Source organism: Cervus elaphus, chromosome 33 (assembly GCF_910594005.1).
Source record: "Cervus elaphus chromosome 33, mCerEla1.1, whole genome shotgun sequence".
Lineage (NCBI taxonomy): Eukaryota > Metazoa > Chordata > Mammalia > Artiodactyla > Cervidae > Cervus > Cervus elaphus.
In genome coordinates this window covers 67,814,640-67,827,082 of record NC_057847.1, presented here as the reverse complement: position 1 = coordinate 67,827,082, position 12,443 = coordinate 67,814,640, and the positions used below count along the sequence as shown (strand labels likewise).

The 12,443-nt window shown below is 37.9% G+C and overlaps 1 non-coding gene across 1 annotated transcript; it reads left to right on the top strand.

Moving 5' to 3' along the window:
- The first annotated feature begins 11,999 nt into the window (after positions 1–11,999).
- On the top strand, positions 12,000–12,071 carry LOC122688895. Its single transcript, XR_006339630.1, has one exon. It is a non-coding gene; the product is annotated as a small nucleolar RNA SNORD121A (small nucleolar RNA).
- Positions 12,072–12,443: the final 372 nt, after the last annotated feature.

Genomic DNA, 12,443 nt, shown 5'->3' with positions numbered 1-12,443 from the left:
GGGGCATCCTTCCACGTGGTCTCAAATCCTCCAGGAGTCTGTCACTGACTTGCTCACATGAAGTTCACAGGGTTCAAGAAGTAAGAGTGGATGTACTCAAAGATTATTAAAGCTCTGCTCGTAATACAGAGAACATCCTTTCTGTAGCATTGTACCTACAAGAGTAAGATGGAAAACAGCTCAGATTCAAAGGGCAGAAAAACAGACTCCAGATCTTGATAGAAGAAGCTGCAGTGAATTGCCCATTTCTCAGTCTACCATTTGCACCAGCAAAACATTCTTGGAATTCTGGATATCTGCCAGAGCCACAGCCCTTTATGGACAAAAATGACCTCGAGTAGTTATTTTAACATGAGCCTTTTATAAAGTCAGAGCGAAAAAAAAAAAAAAAAATAAAATAAAAAAAAAAAAAAATAAAGTCAGAGCGAAAAAGAGCACAAAGTCTTCTATAGTCCTTTAAATCCATAGAGTATTTAAAAAAAAAAAAAAAATGAGACACTTCCCCTGCTTCACCAAGGCAACAGAGTAAGTGGTCTCCTTAGCAGAAAATTAAGGTCTCATTTAACCTAATATCCTCACCTTCAAAATGTGATTTAAAAGACTTCTTGTTCCTAGTAATTGGAGGGCCAGGCTATTGGCATGTACCCTCCTGCTGAAAACTAAAAAAGCTGGATAAGATATCACAAAAGAGCAACACACAGACAACAGGACAGTAAGCAATTACCAGGCCAAAATGAAGGAATAATGAAAACCCAGAGATTTATGCCAGCACAGAAACTGACTTTGCCCTGAAGGTATCTAACTTCTTGGCAGTTGCCTTCTGAGAATGGGACTAAAATCAAAGGCTAGAATTCAACTAAACTGAGAAGCTGAATAGGACTCTTTCTTCTTGGTAAGCCAAGACCCTAAAGAATTTACCCTTAGGCCAAGAGTTGAAGGTGAAGGAGAAATGGCAGATTCTGGGAAGAATTATAGTCATGTATTGAATTTTCTGGATCAAGTCTTGACTTGATGCAGTGACAGACTTTGTCTTTGAAAAGTCGTTTGTCAAATTAGCCCTAAAATAGTTTTTCATATAGAATGCTTATCCCACCAAAAATGATCACTAGATGCATAGACATGCTAGACTCTATGAAGATAAGTAGAAAAGGTAGAAAAAGAAACCAGAAGCGCAGTAAAATGTAGACATAAGATGTTAAGATAATTAGACACCAATTATAAAACAGTTGTGGGGCTTCTCTGGTGGCTCAGCATAAGAAACTGCCTGCAATGCAGGAGACCACCTGGAATGCAGGAGACACGGGTTCAATTCCCGGGTCAGGATGATCCCTTGGAGATGGAAATGGCAGCTCACCCTAGTATTTTTGCCTGGAAAAATTTCACAGACAGAGGAGCCTGGCAGGCTACATTCCATGAGGTTGCAAAGAGCTGGACACAACTGAGCGATTAAACCACCACCGCCACCATAAAACACTTATGCTGACCTTGTTTAAATAAATGAGCAATCAATTTAAAGATATCCATAGAGGGCTTGGTACTGTAAAGAGTGACAAAGCAGGTTTGAAAAGAAAAAAACTTCTAGAAAAAATATATATTTGAAATTAAATTATCTGTGAGGAGACTTAAAAACACACAAGGAGAGCGGAAGCCAGACTTGATCTATATGAAGATAGACTGAAAAGAATTATCTAGAGTTCCATCCAAAAAGACCAAAGGAGACATAACCATGGATGAACACAACAAGGTCTGGATATGTCATCAGAGTTCTAGAGAGAGATAAAGAGATGGTGGAACAGCAGATATAACTGAAGAAGTGGTGGTTGACTTTTTCTTTCTTTTGTTTTATTCTGAAAGACAGTAATCTGCAGATTCGAGAATCCCACAGATCCCACACAGGATAATTAAGAGAAACTTGCAACTAACTTCATTACATTGAAACTTCAGAAGAAGAAAAAAAAAAAGGCTAAGAGAAAAATCTTATGAGAAGCCAGAGGCAAACAAAACATAAAGATTATCTTCAAAGGAGCAATAGTTAGACTGACAGTTGACTTAACAGCAACCAAGTATGATAGAAGAATAATCTCTTTAATGTGTAAAACATTTTGTGACTGTTGGTGAAAAAAGATGATTTCAATCAAACAAGGCTAAGAACAGTCAGCATGGCAGACTTTTACAGAAAAAAATCTAAAAGTTGGACTAAGGCAGAAGGAAAATGATTCTAGGCATGTCTGAGGTATAAGAATAAAGAGCAAAGAAGACAGAACTCTGTGGGAAAAATACATGTTGGGGACTGAGTGAGCTCTGAAATCAGGGATTGGCATTTTTTTTCCTACACAGGGTTCAGAGTGTAAATATTGTAGGCTTTGCACACTCTGTGCTCTCTTTTGTGAGTATCCAGGTGTCATGGTGCAAAAATAACCATAGATAATGTATAAAAGAATGAGAACGTGACTGAGCTTCAATCAAACTCTGTTTATAGAAACAGAGTGTGGCCTGGATATAGGAAGTTGGCTATAGTTTGTTGATCCCTAAGTTAAATAAGGGGATGACAGAGGATGAGATATCACCAACTCAATGGACATAAGTTGGAGCAAACTTTGGGAGATGGTGAAGGTCAGGGAAGCCTGGTGTGCTGCAGTCTATGGTGTTGCAAAGAGTCAGACATGACTGAGCTATTGAACAACAAAGTTAAGTAAACTTGCAGTTCTATTCCTGAACTCTGAGTTTACCTCCAAGCTGAGGAGGAAGCAGTTAAGGACTAAGTACATTTGCATCCTTTTCTTACTGCTGTAGTTTAACATGAGTCAAACTATAAAAAGGCCAGTAATCCGTGTTTTGTGGGGGCTCTGACTCCTCCTTCCACAGCCACAGGTAAAGCCCTGGGAGATTATTACACAGTTTCTTTCTGTGTCCACTTAACTTTTCTAACTGTAGGAAGTATTCATCAACAATGAGGAGACTAGGGTGAGCTATATGAAGTGCAAATCCGACAACGCCATTTCCCTGTTTAAGTTTTTTAAGGACTTCTTTGTCTCATTGTTATTGTTTAGTCACTCAGTCGTGTCCCACTCTTTCAAGACCCCATGGACTGCGGCCCGCCAGGCTCCTCTGTCCATGGGATTTCCCAGTTAAGAATGCTGGAGTGGGTTGCCATTTGCTTCTCCAGGGGATCTTCCCGACCTAGAGATCAAATCGTGCACTGGCAGGCGGATTCTTTAGCACAGAATGCTCTCTGTCTGGTTATCAAGCTCCAGTCCCTCAAAATGACACAAGGGCCCTTGTTGATTCAGTGTTTGCTTTTTCTCTTTAGCCACTTCTCTCCCACTCTGTCTAAGCTTGTCTGATCACTTCAATTAAGGACCATGGTCTCCTGAGAATGATGTTCTGGCTACTTCTTTGTGACCACCCAGGTTGTTTTTTCTGCCCTCTTCATCCCCACTTTGTGTAGCTGGCAAATGCTAGTCTTTTCTCAACCCAGATAATGCTTCCTCCACAAAATTATGGTGCCCCAAATTCAACACACACACACCTCTGAGCTCCCATCGTGTTTTGCTAACGTGCTGCAGCAGGCAGGCCACACAGGGCATTCTCGCTTGTCACATGAAGCTGTGATGTCCTGGAGAATCTCTTATTTCTGTGTCTCAGCATGTTGTAGAGTAGGCACTCAATTAAGTGTGTGTGTATTTTAATGAATTAGCACATGAAGCAAAAACAATGATAATAGGAACAATGAAAAAATCCCAACCAAACTGAAACATCTTCAGTTTATCATAGATTAAATCTAAATTAAAATCACCCATTAATCAAGCAACCCATAAATATCTCTTGAGTATGATTATCATGAGGTTAAATTAATCAAAATATTATTGTATAGTAATTATTACACTGAGCATTTTACTATGACTTTATTATTTTATCTATAATATTTAAATACAACTTTTTTTAAGATTTTTTGATGTGGAGTATTTTAAAATCTTCATTGAATTTGTTACAATGTTGTTTCTGGGTTTTTTTATGTTTTGTTTTTTTTTGGCTACAGATCAGGTGGATCTGAGCCCCCAACCAGGGATCAAAGCTTCACCCCCTCCACTAGAAGACAGAGTCTTACCACTGTATCACCAGGGAAGTTCCTAAATGCATCTTTAATTTGGATGAATATGTGGAAATAATGGGAGTGGGTATAAAGGTGAAAGGAACTTTTTAATTCAACTCCATAATTTGGAACAATTTAAATATTTATATCAGTTGACCAATTACATGTGTGTATTACACATTCATGGCTGTTTAGGTTATTAATTCTTTTAGTTAATTATTTCAACTTTCAAATTTGAAACATCGAGAAGAACCCCTGGAGAAGGGAATGGCTACCCACTCCAATATTCTTGCCTGAAGAATTCCATGGACTGAGGAGCCTGGGGTCACAAAGAGTCAGATACGACTGGATGGCTATGAACACTTTCATTTCACTTTCAATGTTAAATGTTAGCATTTATAGAACTTATATGTTTTTTAGATTTTTGTTATACTACTTACATAACTTTTAGTAGGCCTTACATGGTACAACAGCAATTTGTTTACGCCTGCCAACATTTTAGTGCATTTCATTGGTTCATTGATTTAAAACACATAATGGAACTACCGGTGTGATGTTATTTTCCCTTAATTATTTAAAAAATAAATGACTTTAAAATAGTTCTACAATATTAGCCCTATTCTTTTTTAATAACAAATTTCCAACCATAACATGTTTGTGGGTTAGAGCATAATTTTCTTTTATTGCTTATTTCAGTAAAGTACAACATTTTCATGTAATATGGAGTTAATTTAATATTGACTAGTGTGAAATGAAATCATTTGGTGTTCATTTGAATGTCACATATATTTTCTTAAATGTTTCATTACAATTTAACAATATTTAATAGCCATTAAAAATAAACTGCTACCTACATATTTGCCTTGGTTCCATTAGCATGCTATGCTTATGGCTTTGAATTTAAATGGTGAGTATGATTGTCTCAGGTCTTATTGAAGGAGGTGGATAATCATATGGGAGTTTTCTTAAGGGTACCTAAGTGAGTTAAAATAAGCTGGAGTCTAATATTATTTTTGTTCCACTTCTACATTTGAGAAGCTTAGTTTGAGGCTTATAGAGTAATATTTTGAGAGACTTAAAAACTGGATGAAAAACTACTCTCTAGGGTAAATATTTTCTAGGACATTAACCCACTGTTGGTACTGGTTAATTAGCTTCCCAGATTTGTTATCAAGGAGTAAAGTACTGAAATAATAGAGCAGTAGGTGAGATGTAGAATAAATAAGTGGGGCAACAAAATCTTGATCATTTGGATTGTTCTTCATGGTCAGTGTGTTTGGGCCGGTCACCAAACTGTAGGACCCTAGTATGATAAAGTGAAAGAGTTAGTTGCTTAGCTGTGTCCAACTCTTTTTGACCCCATAGACGGTAACCCTCCAGGCTGCTCTGTCCATGAAATTCTCCAGGCAAGGATACTGGAGTGGGTAGCCATTCCTTTCTCCAGGGGATCTTCCTGACTCAGCGATCGAACCCAGATCTCCTGCAGGGCTGGCAGATTTTTTGCAGTCTGAACCACCATGGAAGCCCAAGTTAGGTTAAAAAGGTGAAAGGTAATGTGACTTTATTAAGACCTCAAAATATGTAAAATCCTTTAGAAAGATTAACTAAGGAGCTTGGTAAAATTGTTAATATATTCTTTTTAATTCTAAATCATAATAAACTTATTTTGAATAGGTAATATAGGGAGCTAAAGAAGGATTTGGTAACTTGACCGATTTCCTAGTTCACCAGTGGGGTAGGATACCATGTACGTGACTGAAGCAGAAATATAATTTTGAGTATCTTCCTCTAAACAACAACAACAGTTTGAAGTTCACGGTGAATCTGGTGTGGTCTCATCAATGACTGGGTTATCCTCTTACTTTTCATTATTAAATCAGAATTACATTTATTCTCATGGTCACTATTTAGCTGATATATGGTGGAGATAATAGATGGAAGATGTTACTCCTGTTGTTTTGATTAGGCATAGATATATATTAGATTACAACAGCTAATAACTTCACAAAGTATTTGGCTCACTGTATCATAACTGTTTAAGAATTGTTCATCTGAAAAGAATCAAGGAGCTGGTAGTGTTTATGGAGAGGACACCCATAACAATGGTGGCAGTACCAAGATTTTTCATGGACTTAATCACAGAAGTCTGAGTTAAAATTGAGCAACACACAAAAAGTAAAATACTAGGTGCTAGCAAAAAATGAAGAAATGAAGCCTCCCACTATTACTGGGAGTATATATTTTTACAACCCCTTCAGAGGGCAATTTAGCAATATGACATAAAGTTAAGGATGTTATAACCTATAACAAACAATAAATATCTTATATGTAAAACTCTCACATATAAACACAAGAAGGCATGTACCAGAACAATAACGCTCAGTGATTCATTTTTTTATAATGCTAGAATTATAAACAACCTCACATTCATCTATGGGAACACGGAGGAATACATTAGAGTATATTCATAAATGGAATATTACTGTAGGGGAGCTAAAAGTTTTCCTTGACCATCTTAGAGTTCCTAGCTGGGTCTGAAAATTAAACTGATAAAGACAGACTAACAAGAGAAAAGTTTACTTATTTATTTAATATAGTTTTCATGTGACATAGGAACCTACATAAGGAAACAAAGTCTCAAAGAAATGGTGAGTATGGCATACTTGATGAAGAGTTGGCAGTCATAGAGAAATAAGATAGGTCAAAGAACATGAGGCAGGTGGAGTAAACTGGGGGGAAACTTAGGAAAGCCTTGAAGTTTGTTCAGATTCCGCTCAACACCTGTCTTTGGAGAAAAAGATGCTCCTTTTCTCCAGGTATCAGAAGGCTTCAGGGGAAGGAGGGGAGGTCAGAGTGACCTTCCTGCCTCTGCTATTTTCTCAAACTTCTTCAGCTTAAAATATTCAATATGCCAAGGTGTCATATTTTGGAGTAGTGTGTACCAACCCCAGTTGATATTAATTAGAGTTACTGCTACTAACATAGATAAAACTCAAAAATGAAATATTAAGAGCCAGGTGAACACTGGGAGTTCCGTTTGGTGCTCTGTGATGACCTGGGTGGGATGGAGTGGGGAGGGAGGGGGTCTAAGAGGGAGGGTATACACATATGCATAGAGTTGACTCACTTCATTGTACAGCAGAAACTAACATGATATTGTAAAATAATTATACTTCACTAAAAAAAAAGAGCAAGTGTATAATTTTACACGCAGTATAATACTATTCAAAAAGGTAACAAAAACTGCAAACCACATATGTAAGTTTTTGAATACCCAACTATCTAATAAGAATGTAGAGTATAAAATGTATCAAAATTCTTATGATTTTAACATATACAGGGTCAGTTTCTATAGATTCAGTACATTCTCTGATTTCCTCTCTGTACAGAAACTGGTAAGGGTCCAAGAGATCTTCAATCATTACCAACAAACAAAAACCTTTCTTTTAAGAGCACTGACCTTTGAATAGTGAAATTGAAGGAGAAAGGGAATGAAATGATACAGGTGAAAAGGACAAAAAGGAACTTCAACTCTATTTGTAATGTTCAGCTTCTTAAAAAAATCAGAAACAATTATTTCCTAATTTAATCTTTAATGACTCCTTTATTCTTACTTGAATGCCTGAAATAGTCCACAATAAAGTTAAAATTCCAATAACAATAGAAACAACAAAAAAGACAAAATTTTCATAAAAGAAGATGAGGATTTAGGGAAGTGAAGACACTTCTCTGTTCCCACTGTGTTCAGTTCACAGTACATCCTGTGCACTGGGTGGGCTAGGAAAACCTGGATCTTTTGATTCTGAATACAAAACATGATTTACAAAAGCAGAGCTCTTAATTGCTTCCTGCACTCTGTTAGGAACCCAAATTACCAAAGAATACCTGACCCTGGAAGGTGAGATTGCATTTAAGAACCAGTGGACTGAATTTTGCTTGTTAGAGTTTGAAATTGATTCACTGTTTTCAAATAGTAAGAATTCAACCGTTCCACCTAAGGTGGATAGAAATAGAATGTTAACTAAAAAGTAGGTGTTTCTCGACATTATGGAAGGGAGGGAGTTACCTAACACAGGAAAAATCCTTCATTGTAGCTTTCTCACTCCTTTTCTCTGTAGTAAGATAGGCAGAGCTAGCAAGCTTCAAATGTCTTTATAGTCACTAAGATTATTAGAGACTCAAGAGAGATTTAGAATTCCTAATTAAATTTTAGATCACAGACTACAGCTGATGACCATGAAAATAATTTTCTTAAGGAGACTATTTGGCAAAACCTCAATGGATAACTATTTCTTCAGGGACTTAAAAAGAAAGCCTTTGTGTGGATCACAACAAATTGTGGAAATTCTTAAAGAGATGGGAATACCAGACCACCTTACTGGCTCCTGAGAAGCTTGTATGTAGGTCAAGAAGCAACACATAGAATTGGAGATAGAACAACTGACTGGTTCAAAAATGGGAAAGGAGTAAGACAAGGCTATATATTGTCAGCCTGTTTATTTAACTTTTATGCAGATACATCATGCAAAATGCTGGGCTGGATGAATCACAAGCTTGATCAAAATTGCCGAGAGAAGTATCAACAAATTCAGATATGCAGATGATACCACCCTAATGTTAGAAAGCAAAGAGAAACTAAAGAGCCTCTTGATGAGGGTGAAAGAGGAGAGTGAAAAAGCTAGCTTAAAATTCAACATTCAAAAAACTAAGATCAAGATATCCAGTCCCATCACTTCACGGCAAATAGAAGGGAAAAATTAGAAGCAGTGACAAATTTTATTTTCTTGGGCTCCCAAATCATTGTAGACAGTGACTGCAGCCATGAAATTAAAAGACACTTGCTCCTTGGAAGAAAAACTATGACAAATCTAGACAATACATTAAAAAGCAGGGACAATCCTTTGCTGACAAAGGTCCATATAGTCAAAGCTATGGTTTTTTCCAGTAATCATGTATGAATGTGAGAGTTGGACCATCAAGAAGGCTGAACACCAAAGAATTGATGCTTTTGAACTGTGGTGTTGGAGAAGACTCTTGAGAGTCCCTTGGACTGCAAGAATATCAAACCAATCACTCCTAAAGGAAATTAACCCTGAATATTCATTGGAAGGACTGATGCTAAAGCTGAAGCTCCAATACTTAGGCCACCTGATGTGAAGAGCCGACTCATTGGAAAAGACCCTGATGTTGGGAAAGATTGAAAGCAAAAGGAGAAGCGGGCAGCAGAGGATGAGATGGTTAAATAGCATCACTGACTCAATGGACATGAATTTGAGCAAACTTCAGGAGATAGTGAAGGACAGGGAAGCCCAGCATGCTGCAGTCCATAGGGTCACAAAGAGTCAGACACGACTTAACAACTGAACAACAGAAAAAAGAATCTTGGGATTCTGGACAGGATTCTAAATAGAAATCTTTATAGTTCTCAATCTGAGATTTTTACTTTATAGTTCTTTATAGTTCTCAATCTGAGACTTTTACTTGGTCATTCTATACAATGGCTGTATCTCAGGGCCGTTTGGAAATTTTGTTTGTCTTTTGAAGACTTCCAAGTCAGTGGACTTTAGAACAATGTGGGAAACCAAAGCCCTGCAGTCAAAGTCTGTGTATGATTTATAGTGGGCCTTCCACGTGTGCAGTTCCTCTGTATCCTGAAAACAGGATTCTTCTGTATTCACACTTCCAAGTTCTTGGATTGAACCAACATTGGATCGTGTAGTACTGTGGTATCTACTGTCAAAAAAAAAATCCAAATATAAGTGGACTTGTGCAGTGCAAACCCACGTTGTTCAAGGTCAACTGAATATGCAACATTTCTTGAAGAGCAGCTTTGTTTTCACTTGCAGACAAGTTCTAAGAAAGAGGACCTATGAGTTAAACTATGCTATTGTACACAAGGGGCTTCCCCCTTTCCCTCTTATGTACAATAATCAGCCTGCCAATACAGGAGACTCAGGAGACTCGAGCTCGATCCCTGAGTCAGAAAGATCTGCTGGAGGAGGAAATGGCAACCCCCTCCAGTATTCTTGCCTGGGAAATTCCATAGACAGAGAAGCCTGGTGAGCAGACTGCCATCCATGGGGTCACAAAGAGTCAGACATGTCTGAGCACACATGCACACTATTGTCCAGAAAGGACTAGCATGACTGGCGGTCAGTGTTATCACAGGAAGCCCTTAACACCAACGTGTGCACTCTTTTCACCGGGTGCTTTATCTCAATATCATCCCCCACACTCATCACTTCATTTGCTGCCTTACCATCTAAAATTGATGACCCATAGGTGTCTATCTGCTTCCCATATCTCTCCTTTACAGGTCTGAGACATCTCCCAACTGTTAACCTGGCATCTCATCTTGGATACGTCAAACAAATTTCAAACACAAAGTGTTTGGAATATGATCTTTCATCCCAAGTGAGAGATTTGTTTAGTATACCCAACTTTGTCAAATAGTAGCATCACTTATGTGACTGCTTAAGTCTGGTATGTAGTTATCACCCATAAACTTCTCTTTCAAATCCTATTGATTTTAATTTTAAACTAGTACATAAATAGGGACTCCTCTGGTGGCTAAGAATTTGCCTTTCAATGCAGGGGATGCAGGTTGGACCTCTGATCAGGAATCCCACATTCTGAGAAACATCTGAGCCTGCAGGTCGCACCTAGAGAAAGCTTGTGCACTGCAAGGAAGAGCTTATGCACCGCAACAAAGACTCAGCACAGCTAAAATTTAAAACAACAACAAAAATTTGGAAGTAGTATATAGGAAACTCCTTGTATGTAGATCCTATTGGTTCTCTCTTCCAAATAGTTCATACCAATCATCTGTTCTCTGTTTCCATCACCCATGCTGGTCCAGGGTCTGTCATCTCTCTCACCTGGATAACCTCCATTACCTGCCATGTCCACATTTGCTTCCTCCCCATCTGCATCTGGCATGTTTTACTTGCTCCAGTTATTTTTGTAATTACTTGATCAAAATCTGTTTTCCACTAAAAGGTATGTGTTTGCTAAGTCACTTCAGTTGTGTTCAACTCTCTGTGACCCCATGGACTGTAGCCTGCCAGGCCCTTCTGTCCATGGGATTCTCCAGGCAAAAATACTAGAGTGGGTTGCCATGCCCTTCTCCAGGGTGTCTTCCCGACCTAATGATTGAACCCATGTCTCTTAGGTCTCCTGCATTGGTAGGCGGGTTCTTCACCACTAGCACCACCTGGAAAGCCCACTGAAAGGTAAACTAGGGAATCAGGCAACTAGCTTGTTGTCTCAGGTCCACATCTCCAGGACTCTGTAATTGCATTGTATTGTCATCCTGCCGTATGTGCCCTAAATTCCGAGGAACAATTTCTCATGTATGCATATGAATTTATTTTCAGCATCAGCAGCATTGTCTTTATAATAACCTCGTAGTTCTCATAACCAACTATTTTAAGTTAAACAGTATATATTAAGAGAAAAATATCTGCTTTGTGTGTATGTTATTAAAAAAATTATTTCTCTTCCTTAAAACTTAAAAGTACCTCGTTCCAGTCTTTACAGAGTTGTTGCCAAGGCAATAAATAGACAGACTTGATTTTGATCACCTTCACTTGATTTTGCCTATTTTATCCTAAAGTAGTACCAGAGAATATGAAAGGTTACAATTCAGTAGTAAAGGAAAAGGGAATTACATGCTGAATATTTCCAATGTGAGAAATTTTATACATATTATTTCATTTAGTTCAAACAGTTTCTCGTATCTGCACTCCCATGCTCATATCAGCATTATTCACAGTACCCAAGATATGGAAACAATCTAAGTGTCCATCACAGATAAATGGATAAACATGTGGTACACATATGTGATGGAATATTGTTGCACCATGAAAAAGAAGATACTCCTGCCAATTGCAAAAAGTTGGGTGAAACTTAACAAGGATGTCATAATTTCCAAGCACATATCTGACAATTCTGTGTGGAATTGAAGAAAAAGTTGGGTGAAACTTGAGGGTATTCTGCTAAGTGAAATAAGTCAGAGAGAGAACGACAAGTAATGAATAATATCACTTATATGTGGACTCTTTTTGTAAAAAGAAAAATACCAAACTCACAGAAACAGAGATTAAAAAATGTTGCTAGGGGAAGGGGTAGATGAAATAAGGAGGGGTATAAGTTTTAGGTATAAGATCGGTAAGATCTTAGGATCTAATGTATAACATGGTCACTAGAGTTAGTAACGTTGTTGTTCAGTTGCCAAGTTGTGTGGAAATCTTTGCAGTCCCATGAACTGCAGTATGCTAGGCCTACCTGTCCCTCACCATCTCCTGGAGTGTGCCCAAGTTCATGTCCATTGAATCAGTCATGCCTTCAG